We start from the raw sequence: 18,281 nt of genomic DNA on the forward strand, positions 1-18,281 counted from the left end.
TTTTTCCTCTTTTTTTTTTTTTTTTTTTTTTTTTGAGACGGAGTCTCGCTCTGCCGCCCAGGCTGGAGTGCAGTGGCTGGATCTCAGCTCACTGCAAGCTCCGCCTCCTAGGTTTAGGCCATTCTCCTGCCTCAGCCTCCCGAGTAGCTGGGACTACAGGCGTCCGCCAAATCGCCCGGCTAGTTTTTTGTATTTTTTAGTAGAGATGGGGTTTCACTGTGTTAGCCAGGATGGTCTCGATCTCCTGACCTCGTGATCTGCCCGTCTCGGCCTCCCAAAGTGCTGGGATTACAGGCTTGAGCCACCGCGCCCGGCCTCTTTTTTTCTCTTAAACAAACAAAACCAACAATCTTTGCTTGACATTTTCCCAGATACTGCCAAATTTCAAAAAATACTCTAGATACTTCAAAGCCAAACTTCTCAAAAAACAAAAAAGAAAATCCCAAACCCATTTTCTCATTCCTCCCTCAACCTGGTCCAACTTCAGTGGTAACCACCACGATGCTAAATCCAAACAATATTTTTCAGTCCTCGTTGCCGTCGCAGGTATAAGACCTCTGTGACCACTTCCTCCTGGACTTTTTTTTTTTTTTTACACGGAGTCTTGCTCTGTCGCCCAGGTTGGAGTGCAGTGGTGCAATTTCGGCTCACTGCAAGCTCCGCCTCCTGGGTTCATGCCATTCTCCTGCCTCAGCCTCACAAGTAGCTGGGACTACAGGCACCCGCTAATTTTTTTTTTTATTTTTCTTAGTAGAGATGGGGTTTCACCGTGTTAGCCAGGATGGTCTCGACATCCTGACCTTGTGATCCGCCCGCCTCGGCCTCCCAAAGTGCTGGGATTACAGGCGTGAACCACTGCGCCCGGCCACTGGACATTTTTTTAAGCTTTGAGACACAGTCCCTGTCTCACACAATTCACCCACTTAAAGTGTACAATTCAGTGGTTCTTGGTATACTCAGACATATGTGCAGTCATCACCATGGTTAATTTTAGAACACTTTTATTAGCCTTTTTTGTTCCTTTCCTTAACACTGCCCCCTCCCCACCCAGTCACAGGCAACCACTCATCTATTTTCTGTCTCTATGGATTTCCCTATTCTGGACATTTCATGTGAATTCAATCATATCATTGGTGCCTTCTACGACTGGCTTCTTTCACTTTGTGTGATGTTTTCAAGGTTCATCCACGTTGTTGCATGTTTCAGTACTCCATTCCTTTTGTTTTGTTTTTCTTTTTTTTTTTTTAGACAGAGTTTCACTCTTGTTACTCAGGCTGGAGTGCAATGGTGTGATCTCAGCTCACTGTAACCTCTGCCTCTCAGGCTCAAGCGATTCTCTTGCCTCAGCCTCCTGAGTAGCTGGGACTACAGGCACACGCCACTACGCCTGGCTGATTTTTGTATTTTTTAGTAGAGACGGGGTTTCACCATGTTGGCCAGGCTGATCTCGAACTCCTGACCTCAGGTGATCCTCCCACCTTGGCCTCCCAAAGTGCTGGAATTACAGGCGTAAGCCACCACACCTAGCCTCCATTCCTTTTTAGGGGTGAACAGTGCTCCACTGTATAGGCCAGCCACAGTTTATCCATCCATTCTACTGATGAACATTTGGCTTGTTTTCACTTTTTAGCTATTATGAATATTGCTATGAGCGTTTATGTAGTTATCCCTTGGCATCCCGAGGGGATTGGATCTAGGTCTCCTGCAAAAACCAAAATCTGAGGATGCTCAAGTCCCTTATATAAAAAAATGGTGCGGTATTTGCATATAACCTAAATACCTCCTCTGGTATACTTTACAAATCATCTCTAGGTTTCTTATCATACCTAAACAGTGTAAATGCTATGTAAATAGTTGTTAGACTATATATATAAACAATATATGTATTGTTTTAAGCTTTGTATTATTTTTATTTTATTGTTTTTTTTAATTGTTTTTTTTCTTCCAAATATTTTTGGCCCGCAGCTGGTTGGACCCTCCCTGCAAATGTGGAGCACCAACTACACAAGTTTTTGTATAGATGTATGTTTTCCTTTCTCTTGGGTATATATACTTAGGAGTAGAATTGCTGGGTTTTATAATAACTGCAGGTTTAATCATTTGAGGAACTGTCAGATTGTTGTCCAGAGCAGGTGTACCATTTTATAATCCCACCAGCAGTGTATGAGGGTTCCAATTTCTCCATACGGTCATCATTTATTATTTGATCTGCTGATTCCAGCCACCCAGTAAGTATGAAGTGAGATTTTATTGTGGTTTGAGTTTGTATCTCCCTGATGACTAACGATGTTAAGCATTTTTGCATGTGCTTATTGGCCATGTGTATCTCTTCCTTGGAGAAATGTTTTTCAAATTTTTGCTGATTTTTAAACTGGGGATTGTGTCTTTTTATTATTTAATTGTGAGAATTCTTTAAAAAAAAATTTTTTTTTTTGAGATAGAGTCTTACTCTGTAGCCCAGGCTGGAATGCAGTGGCACGATCTCAGCTCACTGCCACCCCTGTATCCTGGGTTCAAGCAATTCTCCTGTCTCAGCCTCCCAAGTACCTGGGATTACAGGCATGCGCTATCACACCTGACTAATTTTTGTATTTTTAGTAGAGATGGGGTTTCACTATATTGGCCAAGCTGGTCTCGAACTCCTAGCCTCAAGTGATCTGCCCGCCTCGGCCCCACAAAGTGCTGGGATTACATGCGTGAGACACTGTTCCCGGCCTATATATATATATGTATATTTTTTAGAGACAAGATTTGGCTTGGCTCTGTCACTCAGGCTGGAGTGCAGTACCACAGTCATAGCTTACTGTAACTTCAGACTCCTAGGCTCAAGTGGTCCTCCCACTTCAGCCTCCCAAGTAATCAGGACTACCACAGCTGGCTAATTTTAAAATTTTTTGTAGAGACAGGGTCTTGCCATACTGCCCAGGCCGATCTTGAACTCCTCCTAGTGATCCTCCTGCCTTGGCCTCCCAAAGCACTGGGATTACAGGGATGAGCAACTTTGCCCAGCCTAGTTTTCAGAACTCTTTAAATATTCTAGATACAAGTCCTTTTATATATATGTGTGTGTGTCTGTGTGTGTGTACGTATATATATGCATATATATGTATATACATGATTTGAAAATATTTTCTTCCATTCTGTGGGCTGTCTTCTCACTTTCTTGAGGGTATCCACTTCTTCCTGGATGACTTTTCCCTTTCCTATTACATTCCCGTGCTTCTCCCACCCCTCTTCCACCTCTTCTTCTATGTGCCTATGTGTTACTTTATGTATAAATACATACTTAAAAAAATACATAGTAGCACATTCTCATGGTTCCACATCTTTCTTTAGCAGAACAATTTTTAGAAAATGAAACTATAGCCTTTATATAGATCTTATCAGTTTTTGTACCAATATTCTGCTCCAAGATCCAATCCAGGATTCCACAGGGTACTTGGTCACCCAGTCTCCTTAGCATTTACAATTCATGACAATCCTTCGACATTTCTTTACCTTTCATCATCTTAACACTTCTGAAGGGACTAGTCAACATTTTGGAGAACGTCCTCCAATTTGGGTTGTTTGACATTCTCACTGATTAGACTGAGGTTATATGTTTTGACAAGAATACCACGGAGGTGATATGCCTTCCCCAGGGCATTATATCTGAGGACACACATGATACCAAGTTTTCTTGTTTCTGGTGATGTTTTAACCTCATCACTTGGTTAGGCAGTATCTATTAATTGGTTTCTCCATTGTAAAGTCACTGTTTTTCCTTCTGTAATTAATATTTTGGGGGGCAATACTTTGTGACTATGCAAATATCCTATTTCTCCTTAAATTTTCACCGGGCAATTTTTAACCAAAATCAGTGGATCTTGCTTGTAGCAATTACTATGGTGTTCTAAAACATAATTTTCAATTTCCTATCTTCCTTCTATATTTATTAATTGCAAGTTTTCTATAAGGAAGAACTGTCCCTTCATCCCATTTAATCATGTATTTATATTGGTATGGACAAACTGGATATATATATATAATATATATATACACACACACATACACATATATAATTTTTTTTTTTTTTTGAGATGGAGTCTCGCTCTGTCACCCAGGCTGGAGTGCAGTGGCCGGATCTCAGCTCATTGCAAGCTCCGCCTCTCGGGTTTATGCCATTCTCCTGCCTCAGCCTCCCGAGTAGCTGGGACTACATTAGCTGGGACTACAGGCGCCTGCAACCTCGCCCGGCTAGTTTTTTGTATTTTTTAGTAGAGACGGGGTTTCACTGTGTTAGCCAGGATGGTCTTGATCTCCTGACCTCGTGATCCGCCTGTCTCGGCCTCCCAAAGTGCTGGGATTACAGGCTTGAGCCACCGTGCCCGGCTACTATTTTTTTATTTAATTTTTTTTTATTGAGACGGAGTCTCGCTCTGTCGCCCAGGCTGGAGTGCAGTGGCGCAACCTCGGCTCACTGCAAGCTCTGCCTCCCGGGTTCACATCATTCTCCGGCCTCAGCCTCCCGAGTAGCTGGGACAACAGGCGCCCGCCACCACGCCCGGCTAATTGTTTTGTATTTTTAGTAGAGATGGGGTTTCACCGTGCTAGCCAGGATGGTCTCGATCTCCTGACCTCATGATCCGCCCGCCTTGGCCTCCCACAGTGCTGGGATTACAGGTGTGAGCCACCATGCCCGGCCTGGATATTTATTTAATCTTTGGGTTATAATCCAATACTATTATCACATTTCGTTGTTCAAATTCCAGCTATGGCCACTGGCCATTGAGAATCTTTCAGGCTGGGTCCTCCTTCCAACACGCTTCCTTTTCTTTCTTTCTTTTTTTTTTTAGACAAGTCTTGCCCTGTCGCCCATGCTGGAGGGCAGTGGTGTGATCTCGGCTCAAGCGATTCTCATGCCTCAGCTTCCTGAGTAGCTGGGACCACAGGTGTGTGCCACTACACCTGGCTAATTTTTATGTTTTTAGTAGAGATGGGGTTTTGTCATGTTGGCCAGGCTGGTCTCGAACTCCTGACCTCAAGTGCTCCACCCACCTGGTCCTCCCAAAGTGCTGGGATTACAGGCACAAGTCACCACACCCAGCCAGTGCTTCCTTTTTTTTTTTTTTTCTTTTTTTTTCAAGCACTCTCTTGCCGTAAGATGTTCCTGGCTTATCTTGTATTTTCCTTGCCACAACCACTTTTCCAAGGAGCTCCACCATAGCAACCTTCTAAAACTATAAATCTGATTGTGTTCTTCCCACTTCAAATCTTCCCACAACCTCCCACTGCTTTTGGGAACGACCAAAGCCCTCAACACAACCCTCGAAGCCCTGCCTTTGTCTGGCCCCTAAGCAACTCTTTGGACAAGCTTTCCTGGACTCATGCAGCCTCATTGTTCTATCTTCTTCAAGTGCCTCCTGCAGGATCAGTATTTCCAAATGCAATGCATCCTGTTATTGAACATTCCCTGTGAAGACGAGGGGACTCCCCATACTGTTAAAAGGGGAGCTCCCCCAGCAGAGGCTCTTGCTTGTATTTCTGCACTCCCTGCCACACCCTCTGCCAGTGTACCACTCCTACCAACCAGACCAGGCCCTGAGCCACCCTGCCCCCTGCAGAACTAGTGATCTCCTTTCATTCTCCCCAGAAAAAAAGGTTAGAAAGAAGGGACAGTAGACCATCCTGGCTAACACGGTGAAACCCCATTTCTACTAAAAAAATACAAAAAACTGGCGGGCGCCTATAGTCCCAGCTGCTCGGGAGGCTGAGGCAGGAGAATGGTGTAAACCTGGGAGGCGGAGCTTGCAGTGAGCTGAGATCCGGTCACTGCACTCCAGCCTGGGCGACAGAGCGAGACTCTGTCTCAAAAAAAAAAAAAAAAAAAAGAAAGAAGGGACAGCTAAGAACATACCTGGGCTCATCAGGTTCCCCGAAAGACCCCTAACTATCCTCCACCAAATGGCTCTTAAGGCCCACAGGACAAACCATACTGAGGGGTGAGGAAGAGACATTTTCAGATTTGCCCCTGACCCTTTCAAAGTTCTCAACCCTCTCAAAAAAAGGAAAAAAAAAAAAAAGCCAGAAGCGGTGGCTCACGCCTGTAATCCCAACACTTTGGGAGGCCAAGGTGGGCAGATTAAGAGGTCAGGAGTTTGAGTCTAGCCTGACCAACATGGTGAAACCCTGTCTTTACTAAAAATACAAACATTAGCTGGGCGTGGTGGTGAGTGCCTGTAGTCCCAGCTACTCGGGAGGCTGAGACAGGAGAATTGCTTGAACCCCGGAGGCAGAGGTTGTGATGAGCCAAAATCGCACCACTGCACTCCAGCCTGGGTGACAGTGAGAGTCCGTCTCAAAACAAAAAAAGTTCTCAACCCACTCTTAGGCCTCAGTGACTGTCTCTGGCAAATAGTATAACCTATTCATTCTACAGATATTTCTGGACTGACAAACTCACTAGGAAACACATTGCTTAGGTATATAGCTGGGGGCAATTCAGAGAAGGGTCAGCTCTTGGGCTTCTGGGAGCTTTCAGTCTATAGGGGACATAAGACATGCAAGAAAAAAAATCAGTAGTCTTTCTGTATGTTAACAATGAACTACCTAAAAAAGTACAAAATAATAAAATATTCCAGAATAAGTTTAACCAAGGAGGTGAATGATCTCTACACTAAAAACTATAGAACACTAATAAAAGAAATTGACATGAATAACTGGAAAGATGTCCCATGTCAGGGATTGGAATAATTAATATTTTTAAAATGTCCATAAATACCCAAAGCAATCTACAGATTCAATGCAATCCCTATCAAGATATCAATTATATTTTTCATAGGAATAGGAAAAAAATCCTAAAACTCATATGGAACCGTAAAAGATCCCAAATAGCCAAAGCAATATATCTGACAAAAGAATTACTTTGATAGAGTAAATAATAGAGGTTAAAATCCTCTTATTTCTAGAATATAGGAATTGAACCTACCCCTGAGAATCCAAAATTCTCCGTGCTACCTATCACACCACATCCTAGAGTAAAGCCAGGTAAATAAGCTGAGCAAAAGTTTGTTCTTGAGCAAAAGAACAAACTTGGAGACATTACACTACCTGATTTGAAGAACCTACTACAAAGCTATAGTAATCAAAATAGCATGGTACTGGCATAAAAACAGACACTAGATGAATGGTTCAGAATAGAGAGACCAGAAATAAATCCACATGTTTACAGTTAATTGACCGCTAACAAAGATGCCAAGAACACACAACAGGGAAAGGACAGTCTCCTTAGTAATTAGTATTGAGAAAACTGGATATTCACATGCAGAAGAGTAAAATTAGATTAGACCCTCATCTCACACCATATACAAAAATCAACTAAAAATCTATTAAAAACTTAAACATGGCCAGTTGCAGTGCTCATGCCTATCATCCTAGCACTATGGGAGGCCAAGGCAGGCAGATCACTTGAGGTCAGGAGTTTGAGACCAGCCTGGGCAATGTAGTGAAACCTCCTCTCTTTTTTTTTTTTTTTTTTGAGACGGAGTCTTGCTCTGTCGCCCAGGCTGGAGTGCAGTGGCCGGATCTCAGCTCACTGCAACCTCCGCCTCCCGGGTTCACGCCATTCTCCTGCCCCAGCCTCCCGAGTAGCTGGGACTACAGGCGCCCGCCACCTCGCCCGACTAGTTTTTTTTGTATTTTTAGTAGAGACGGGGTTTCACCGTGTTAGCCAGGATGGTCTCGATGTCCTGACCTCGTGATCCGCCCGTCTCGGCCTCCCAAAGTGCTGGGATTACAGGCTTGAGCCACCGTGCCCGGCCTTGAAACCTCCTCTCTACTAAAAATACAAAAATTAGCTGGGTGTGGTGGCTCATGCCTGTAATTCCAGCTACTTGGGAGGCAGAGGCACAGGAATCTTTTGAACCCAGGAGGTAGTGGAGGTTGTAGTAAGCTGAAATCTCACTGCTGCACTCTGGCCTGGGTTACAGAGCGAGACTCTGTCTTGAAAAAAAAAAAAAAACAAAAACAAACCTTAAACCTGACCAGAAACTGTAAAACTACTAGAATAAAATAAAATACAGGGGAAAAACTCCATGACATTGGTCTGGGCAATGACTTTTTGGATATGACTCCAAAAGCACAGGCAAAAAGGAGATTACATCAAACTAAAAAGCTTCTGCAGAGCAAAGGAAACAGCAGATTAAAGAGACAATCAACAAAATAGTAGAAAATATTTGTAAACCACACATCTCATTCACTCAGGCTGGAGTGCAGGTTGGTTGCAGTGGTACAATTATGGCTTACTGTAACCTCAAACTCCTGGGCTCAGCTGATCCTCCCACCTCAGCCTCCCAAGTAGCTGGGACTACAGGCATGCATCACCATGTCCAACTAATTTTTTGGATCTCTTTTTGTAGAGACAGGGTTTGACCATGTTGCCCAGGCTAGTCTCGAACTCCTGGGCTCAAGCAATCTGCCTGCCTCAGCCTCCCAAAATGCTGGGATTATAGGCATGAGCCACCGTGCAGAGCCTGACATTTCTTAAAAGACATACAAATGGCCAGTGGGTATATGAAAAAATGCTCAATATCACGAATCATCAGGGAAATGTAAATTTAAACCACAATGAGATATTACTTCACACATTTAGAATATTATAAAAAAGACAAAATAATAAGTGTTGACAAGGATGTGGAGAAAAGGGAACCCTTGTACACCATTGGAGGGAATATAAATTAGTATAGCCACTATGGTAAATGGTATGGAAGTTTCTCAAAAAACTTAAAATAGGCCAGACCCAGTGGCTCACACCTATAATCTTAACACTTTAGGAGGCCAAGGCAGGAGGATCACTTGAGTCCAGGAGTTCAAGACCAGCCTAGACAACACAAGACCCTGTATTTAAAAAAAAAAAAAAAAAAAAAAAGGCTGGGCGTGGTGGCTCACGCCTGTAATCCCAGCACTTTGGGAGGCCGAGGTGGGCGGATCACAAAGTCAGGAGATTGAGACCATTCTGGCTACATGGTGAAACCCCGTCTCTACTAAAACTACAAAAAATTAGCCGGGCATGGTGGCGGGCGCCTGTAGTCCCAGCCACTTGGGAGGCTGAGGCAGGAGAATTGCTTGAACCCCGGAGGCAGAGCTTGCAGTGAGCTGAGATTGCGCCACTGCACTCCAGCCCAGGCGACAGGGTGAGACTCCATCTCAAAAAAATAAAAAATAAAAAATAAAAACCCTTAAATGGAACTACCATTAAATCAGGATGTTGAAGAGATATCTGCACTCCCATGTTTATTCACTGTAGTCAAGATATGGAACCAACCTAAGTATCCATCAGTAGATGAATGGATAAGGAAAAGATGCTATATATACATAATAGGACACTATTCAGCCCTAAAAAAGGAGGAAATCCTGTCATTCGTAACAACGTGGATGAATTCAGAGAACACTATGTTACGTGAAATAAGCCAGGCACAGAAAAATACCACATGATCTCACTTATATATGGATTCTAAAAAGTTGAATGCGTAGAAGCAGAGGATTGCTTGAGCCCAGGAGTTTGGGACCGGTCTGGGCAACATAGCAAGACTCTGCCTCAAGGGAAAAAAAGAAAACAGACATGTGGATAGATAGCTGTACTATGAAGGAAGTTCCATAAGAGGAGTCTGTTGAAGAACTTTAAAAATCAGGAAAGACATATTGGAGTTTTTCAGAATTGGAGACATCAAGTGAACAGAAGGTAAAGACAGGTGGGGTTTACATACAATGAAAAGGGAAGGGTGTCATTCCACACAGAAGGAAGGGCAGAAACAGAAGTGAGGAGGCAGAAACCTCTGGGCGTATATGGAACCAGAATGACTCAGTGCTGCTGGATCTAAGGACATTTGAAGGTGATTGTTTCCTGCTCCCCGGCCCATGCCAATAACTAACTCCTCTCCTATCCCCTGGCAGAATCAGGGAGTTGCATCTTTTCAATATCCTGGGCATAACCAGAGACATATGCTGGGTCCCACAGGAGGAACCAAGGCAGAGAGGCTCCTGGAGGTGATGGCGAAGGTGATGGCAGAGCTGACCACTGAAACATCAGCTATTAGTATTTTCTCCCAGGTCTGAGATAATAGGGCCTGGGAGGCTGCACCTGCAGGGAGAGGAGAGCTGGGCAGATACCCTTCCAGCTCCTAGTGCCCATCCCCTAAACTTTATCTCCTGGCTTTTTTTTTTTGAGATGGAGTTTTGCTGTGTCACCCAGGCTGGAAGGCAGTGGCGTGATCTTGGCTCACTGCAACCTCCACCTCCCGGGTTCAAGCGATTCTCCTGCCTCAGCCTCCCAAGTGGCTGGGACTACAGGCGCGTGTCACCACGCCTGGCTAATTTTTGTATTTTTAGTAGAGATCGTGTTTCACCGTGTTAGCCAGGATGATCTTGATCTCCTAACCTTGTGATCCACCCACCTCAGCCTCCCAAAGTGCTGGGATTACAGGCATGAGCCACTGCGCCCAGCCTCCCAATCTCCTGGCTTCTTTCTACAAGAATAGGCTCTGGCCAGCCAATATGCCTTCTGCATTCAAGCAACTCCAGTGCTCAGCTAGTGGACACCATCCAGCCAGAGCCCAGAGGTGACACCCCAAGCTGCCAGCTCTGCACTGGGAGGAGAAAACAGCTCTGGTTTGCCCACAAGCCCCCACTGGGCTCTGCTCTTGTTTGTGATCACAAACAGGAGGCAGGCTTTTGGGATTCTGCTCCTGAGATTCATGCAGCCAAACCACATGACCCTAGGTGAAGCTGGCACCCCACTGGGCCTCAGTTTCCTTCCTGTAAAATGGGGGTCAGCCCTCTGACTCCTCTCCCCTGCAGGGCACAGGAGAGAAGAATATACCATCTAGAAAAGGACTGCAGCTGAGGAGCCAGGTCCCTTGTGCGGGATAGGGGTGGGGTAAGGAGCTCCGCAGGGCCTTCAGGGATAAACTGCTGGCTTTGATGCTGCCTTGCTCCTTCAAGGCCTGCAGGCTTCCCAGGAAAGCAGTGGGGGAGGAGAGAGGAAGGGGCGGCAAAGCCAAGAGTTTTAGCCTTCTTCTAGCCTGGAGGACAGGAAGTGAGGTGCTGTCTACAGAGGAAGTAAGAAGCAAACCCCCATCCCCACCCCCCAACTTCCCCTCAGCCTGGAGTGGAAAGAAAGGCTCCAGCTTCAGGAGCCTGCAGGCTCACAGCGGGGGAAATAGAAGGTGATGCAATGCGGGTAGGAGAAGAGGAATTATCAGCACCATCTGGAAGAGAAGGGGGTCTCCTGTCTTGGACACAATAAAACTCAAGGGACCCAGGACATCCCACAGACTGGGGGAGTGGTGAGAAGAGAAGCCACTCAAGCCAAGTTGAGAAAGCCAGTATTCCAGGCCACGTGGTACCCACATCTGCAGTCCTGGCCTGACTCCTGCTCCCAGCATGTGTGCCATGTCATGCGCCTCAGCACGGGCCACCCCCAGCACTAGGTGGGGCAAGTCCTCGGAGCACTTGCTCTTATAGCACGTGTCCTTTCTTTGCAACCTTTATCACGGCTATAATTATAGAACTGTTTAATTATTTGATTAACGTGGACTTTTTTGATCACCACTTATCCCTAAAGATTAGCACAGCACCCGGCACACAGTAAATTCTAAATAATCTGCTGGCTGAATAAATAGGCCGCTCATATGCCTTGAGAATTCCTCAGAGGCCAGTTTGGCCTGAATCCTGACATCTGAATGAAGTTCAGTATACAAAGGTGAATGAACACTGCTCATGACTTGGGGCCAACTGGGGAACCCTGGGATGAGTGGTCAAGGCCAGTGCTATGGTCTGAATGCTTGTATCCCCGCAAATCCACATGGTGAAATCCTAATACCCAAGGTAATGCTATTGCGGGGCGGTGGGGCAGTGGTGCTTTGGGACGTAAATAGGTCATGGAGGTGGAGCCCTCATGAAGGGGATTAGTGCTCTTATAAAAAGGGGCCTGGTGAGATTCCTCACCCCTTCCACCATGTAAGGACACAATAAGAAGCCTCTGTCCAGGAATCAGAAAGCTGGCCCTCACCAGACACCAAATCTGCCCTTGCCTTCACCTTGGACTTCCCAGCCTCTAGAGCTGTGAGAAATAAATTTCTGTTGTTTCTAAGCTGCCTAGCTTATGGTATGTTGTTATAGCAGCTCAAACAGACTAAGACAGCCAGAAACGGGAGAGCTGACATAGGTGGTAGGAGAAATCCAGGCATACCCAGGTACTGCTAATAGATAAGGCAACAAATACAGTAGACACGCTACGCTGTATTTTTGGGTAAGAATGAAAAAAAAAGAATATATGTTTGTGTGTGTTTGGTATTGTGTAAGAAAACTCAAGGGATATATAAGAAACTAATAAATGATTATGGGGGAAAAGGGGATGGAGGTGGGAGCGAGATTTTTTTTTTTTTTGAGACAGGGTCTCACTGTTGCCTAGGCTGGAATGTGGTACTCAATCTCTGCTCACTGCAACCTCTGCTTCCTGGGTTCAAGTGATCCTCCCACCTCAGCCTCCCCAGTAGCTGGGACTACAGGTGCACACCACCACGCCTGGCTAATTTTTATATTTTTTGGTAGAGATGAGGTTTCACCGTCTTAGTTAGGCTGGTCTTGAACTCCTAACCTCAAGTGACCCACCCACCTTGGCCTCCCACAGTGCCCAGCAGAGATTTCAATTTTCAAACTAAATTTATAAAATCTGGTGAAAAAAGAAAACAAAACTGCAAAAAATAGTAGAAGGAATCAAACTATTCAACAAGTTGATTTCTAAAGCTCCTCCCAGCTGTGGCATTCACCCTCTACCAGGCCCCTAGGACAAGGGAGCAGGTGAGGCGGCCAGTCAGATGAATGTGGGGCCTCTAACCCAGGGTTGCTGATGCCTTCACATCCTTTCTTCTCCAGCCATCTTGCCCTGGGTTAGCAGAGAGGCCCTCCTAACCCCAGGCTGTGGTGTGGGCATGGTAACACCACTATTCAGAAGTTGGTCATGGGTACTTCCACCTGGGTAAGAGTTGGGTTTATTCTAGGTCCCTCAGAAGGGGGACAGTCTGGTCAGGGGCAGAGGCAGAGGGCAGGGGAAAGTTTGGGGCCAGTGGGGTAAATGACTCCTGGAAGTGCCTGGTGCTGCTGTGGGCAGGTTCTGGGGGTGTCTCAACACATCCTTGTATAGAAGGGCCGATTATAGCCCCCACATCAAGCCAGCTGGGAGTGAGGTAAATCAGCCCCTGGGAATTGCAACTGTTGAGAACCCCAGAGACACACCCCAGGAGTTCCAGGGCCCCTAACAGCCCTGCCTAGAAAAACCTTGACCATTGGCCTACCGGAGTGTCTACGGGCAGGGACAATTTCAGGCTGAACTACATGAGAGTGAGGAGACATGCAGACCACAGGTTCTAAGCAGCACCTGTCACTCAAGCCCTGCAGGCAACAACAGGAGCAGCAGAGTGGGGTCTTCTCTCCTTTAAGACATCTATACTTGAAAAAAAAAAAAGCATAGTGAATATTGGAGAATTCCCAGATTTCAAGGACCAGCATAAGGTACAGGGTGCTGTATCTGACTGGGTTCTTCTCAGCAGCTGCTGGGTTTTAGAAATCGGTAATAACAGCAACAATAATTCACCTTAATAACAGCCTGGCCTCCTCTTTCATCTGCGTAACTCCCAGAGCTGGGAAAATGGTAATTATCGAGCAGGTGCCACACCCCAATGGTGATGCATAATTAATACAGGAACACTGGCTGGGAAACTGAGGCCCAAGGAGAAGGATTTGCCCTCACAGAGAGCTACAGACACAGGTGCTGAGGGCTGCTGGGCAGAGGGGGGTGAGGGTGCCAGTTCCACACCTGTAGTGTTTTGGGAAGGTGCTGAAGACAGGGGCACTCATTCCAGAGTCCTCCAGACTTGGGTTTGGGGAGAAGGTGAAGAAAGACCCAGATATGTGTCCCAAGCCCCCTCCTAGGCTGCGGCAGGGCCTGGTGAGTAGCCCTGGCTGGGAGTCAAGGCCTCTGTTCTTGAGCCCATGCCCTACCCTCCCAGAGTATCACAAAGCAGGCTGACAGCTGCCTCAGGCACCTCCACATCTCTACAGTATGCCCAGGCGCCACAGGGTAAGTGAGCGCTCAGCCCTCCGAACAGCCCCACGCCACAGGCGTAGTCCATGAAGTGGGAGTGGGGAACACTTTACAGCCAGGTAGGCGGATCAGATCAAGAAGAGTGAAGAAATGGGGGAGACTGCTTCTTGGGAACCCCAGTCCATCTCTGAAGCCCCCTTGCATCCTTGGTACTGATCCTAAAATAAAGAGATCCTTCCTACAGCAAGGCCTGTCTGGCTGGCCAGTGCTGTAGAAACCTGCCGGGGAGGTCCAGTTGGCGTATGCCCTCTAAGAGGGCAGAGGACGGTGGGCAAAGCATCCTAAGAGACCAAAGACCTTTTCCCACTGTGTCCACAGAGGGAACCAGTAGAGACTCAAAGTAGGAGGGAAGGGTAAACAAAGATGGAGGCATTGCATATGTAGGTCCATCCACAGCCTGCTGCGTGCCTGGTACTGTGACAGATGCCAGGACAGAAAAAATCTAAGTTCCCGAGAAACTACAAGAGCCAAGACAGGCAGCAACCAATGACCTTGTCCTCCAACCCTCCAGGTCAGTGTCTGGGGGAAAATATTATGGGTCTTGTTCTCAGGGATTTGAAGTTGGTTTTCCTCAGCATGTTACAAAGCTGACCAGAGCCCCTGGGGGGTCCTGCGATAACACTCTGACTCTCCGAGGGCCCAGCTTTCTGCTATCTCAGGTTCAAGAACTGGCCCTCTCTGCTTTAAATCTAACCAGGCTACCTCATACATAAAACATTAAGGCAGAATGGGACCATGTGAAACTACAGAGCAGAATCAGGAGGCCTGCCTCTGACACTCACCACCGCATGAATCACTTCCCGCTCTGGACTTCAGTTTCCCCATTTTTAACACGAGGGCGTTAGACTAGACTGTCTCTAGGATTCCTTCCAACCTATGCTCTGTATTGTTTTGATGTAGTGGCAGATCCCAGATTGATTTACATAAATTTGCATGTTCAATCAGAAACCCCAAACTCCAAGTATAGAAAATCCAATCAGTCCATTAATGCAGCCAGACTGGGGCTCGGGGAACCTGCCAGGTTTGGGTGAGGGTTGTCGAAGGAGACTGTGGGAGCAGTGTTGAATTGGGGGAGGGGCTGAGAAGCAGGGGCTAGAAAGGGCACTTGTTTTGAGAGATGCAGCTCTGGTGACTCAGGCATGATGGGGTCAGGGACCCCACTTGGGCTGTCAGGCAAGGGCCCTTTCTCCTCCTGCTTCTAACGGGGCCTCTGGCTGGCCAGCCTCAGAGCCACACCCCAAGAGAGAACAGCAGCCTCTGCCTAGTAACAGCTGCATCCTTCAGTCTGACAGGGACTCCAGCATTAGCCACTTTCTGGGAAACTGACCTCCCTGGGAGCTTCCATTATCCATTCCAAGGGCTCACAGCAGTAAGGAAGGCTTCCCTGGGGTTTAACCTAAACACCTCCTGCTGCAGCTTCACCCTCATAGGCAGTAGGGCCCAGGGCAGAGGGCTTCCCAGTCCCAGGAGAGCCAGCAGAGGGAAAAGCAACGCAGGGAGAATGTGCCCCTACATGAGCAAACCCAGGGCTTCCTTAACCACCACCTCTCCTTCAACATTCCCCTTCAACTGGGAGACCGAGGATGAAAACAAACAAGAACTTCAAGACCTCTGGCTCTTGGGCTGGAAAGCAAGTCCCAACCTGGAGAGCCCAACTCCTGACGAAGTCCTACCCCGGGAGGGAAGGGGCTGGGAAAGGTGGGGTGGGTGCAGTTTCTCCTCACTGCTGCCACTGGCTGGTTTGGCAGGGCCTGGGAGGCTGGCTGGGCTGGATGAGGGCAGTGGGGAAGATTCCTTAGCCCCTTGCCTGGGACCTGGGGATGTGAGTACAGCAGTGAGGTGGGCAGGGCTGGGGATGGGATGGGCAAAAGCAGTGGGGCCCTCCTTGCCCTCCTCCTATAAGAGGGCGGGTGGGTGAGTGTGTTGTGCTCCCTGGCCCAGATCCTAAAACAAGTCCCAACAGCTGAGACTTAAACTGTCTCCTGGGAATCTGCTTACCCTGCTGGCCCTCGGCTGCCTCCTCCTCTCTCAGCTCCTCTTCAAAGGGCCAGGATGTCTCACCACAGGCGTGATGGGTGGGCCAAACCCAAGCCAGCAGGAGTTCATATCCCAAGGCACCAGGGGTGTGTGGGACAAGGTCTACTCTCAGGCATAGAATAAGGGAATCTGTTCTCTCTACACAGGGTTCTAATCCTAAGTAATTGCAATTTAAAGCATACCCAACACTTTAGCTCCCTCTAAATGGAACCATGCTGCCAGAGGACCTTTCTCCCCTATAGATTCACCCATCAGTGAAACCATTCAATGTCAAACGTGGAAGGGAACATTAGAGCTATCTAGTCCAACTACTGAATTTTAAAGATGGGGAAAGTGAGCCCCAGAGAGCAAACTGCCTCGGCCAAGGTCATACAGCAAGCTAGGAAAAGTAGGGACCAGAGCTTCTGACTCTGTCTTTATTGATACCAGCTTGGTCCCCAAACATTTAGATCTTCACCGGCCTATCATGAAGATCCTTCTTCCCTGCCAACCACGGCACCTGCCCCTCCAGGTCCTCACTCTTTTCGTGAGGGCCAGAGCTGGAGAAAGATGCCACCTCATGCACAGACCATAGCCTTTGAAAACAAGCTTGAACTTGGGAATATCTCTCCGGACAGGAATACACACGGTTTCTTTGGGATAGGAAACCCACTAACCCCAGGTTGTTTTTAGGAAGATGGGGGGACCAATTTGAGAAGTGAATTCCTGTCACACAAGGAGTCTGAGAGAGCCAGATGGCGTAATGTCTGCAAGGGAGGGTCTGCAACAAGGCAAATGGGCTATGTGCATTTTCCCCAAAAGTACTGACCATAAACCGGTTAGGCACTGACACCCTTTCTACCGCTCCCCAGGACCACCCCTGCCCGGGCTACTTCCTCTGGCTGACCACTGTGCTTAAGAAGGAGGACCCATGAAAGAGCGGGAGAAGTGGGAGGGAGGGATTGCCTCTACAGCCAGAGAACTACTTAGCCCAAGATCCCTAGCTCCTCAGCAAGGTAGGCCTTTAAGAAGTAGCAGCTGGACAGACTAGGTAGACTGGGCTGATCCAGCCCTAGGATGCCTAGAAAACTAGGCCTGTGGGAGGCGAGGGCCCTCTGTGCCCTTGGGGCCATGCCAGGACTGGAGACAACGCGGGGCCTTGGGCCCAGGACAAGGAGAGGGGAGCTAGGATCCGGGCAGCCGCTTTCTTAGTTGGGCTAAGCCAGGGGAGCGTCGGGCACAGATGAATTCTCTGCATTCTTCTGGCACCGCAGCCAGCACCCGGAGGGCCTTTTCTGCAGGCGCTGCCCTGTCCCTGCTCCCTGCCCAACCAACCCTCCTCCCTCCCTTAGCTTCTCTTCAGCGTGCAGCCCGCCAGGTCCTTCCTCCTTCCCGCAGCCCCTCAAAGCCTCTGAAGGGCTGTTCTCTAGGAGACCCGCTCTTTCCGCCGCTCCCCGCCTTCCCCAGGCCCTACCGCCCCAGGCCACGGGGACTGGAAGGAGTGCGAAAGGGAGCCCCAGGCTCGTCTCCGCGCCTGCGCTTTGGGGAGAGAGCCCCTCCCCCCGCAATAACCCGGCACCGCTAAGCGGCACCCGGACGGTGGGATGCGGGTTGGGTGGGGTGGGCAGCTGGGGCAAGGTCAGTGCTTTCAAAGTGGGAGGGGAGCCCGGCCCCCGGAACATCCCCCACTCCCGAAAGTTTCCCTTCCGGGGCCACTGAGTGTGCGCGAGGATGGCGCGGGGGGCGGGAGGGGGTGGGGTGGGGGTGCACAGAGTCTCAGCCGGACCCCCGAGGAGGGTGCAGCTGGAGGGAGGGACGGAGGGGCGGGCAGTATGGTTTGGGCAGGAAGCCGAGACGCCCTCTCCGACCCTGTACTGCCACGAGAGCCTTACCCTCTACACCCCACTTCCCCCGGCACGGAGCTACAGATCCCCCCCGCACTTGCCGCTCTTTCAATCCCAAGTAGACCCAGAACTCACCGAAATCAGGTATTGAGCTGGGCCAGGGCAGGCCAGATCCGCCAGGTCCATGGCCGCGGTTGGGGGCGGGGGGCAGAGAAAGGGGGGTGCCGGAGCCGCCTCCTGATGTCAAGGCTTTAAAGGGGCCGAAGAGCCCCGCCCCTGGC

General features: G+C 48.3%; 1 protein-coding gene across 4 annotated transcripts in view; it reads right to left on the bottom strand.

Annotated features, from left to right (window-relative positions):
- The window catches only part of NCKAP5L (NCK associated protein 5 like), a 39,464-nt gene extending 21,213 nt beyond the window's left edge, over positions 1-18,251 (bottom strand). For 2 of the 4 annotated variants that reach the window (XM_023211184.2, XM_023211183.2), the window contains exon 1: positions 18,136-18,251. The gene's annotated coding sequence lies outside the window, so the exon portion shown is untranslated. The remainder of the gene's footprint in view (positions 1-18,135) is intronic. The other 2 variants (XM_023211187.3, XM_023211186.2) reach the window with 1 other exon arrangement.
- Between the last annotated feature and the right edge of the window lie 30 nt (positions 18,252-18,281).

Source organism: Piliocolobus tephrosceles, chromosome 10, assembly GCF_002776525.5.
Source record: "Piliocolobus tephrosceles isolate RC106 chromosome 10, ASM277652v3, whole genome shotgun sequence".
In the NCBI taxonomy this organism is placed as follows: Eukaryota; Metazoa; Chordata; class Mammalia; order Primates; family Cercopithecidae; genus Piliocolobus; species Piliocolobus tephrosceles.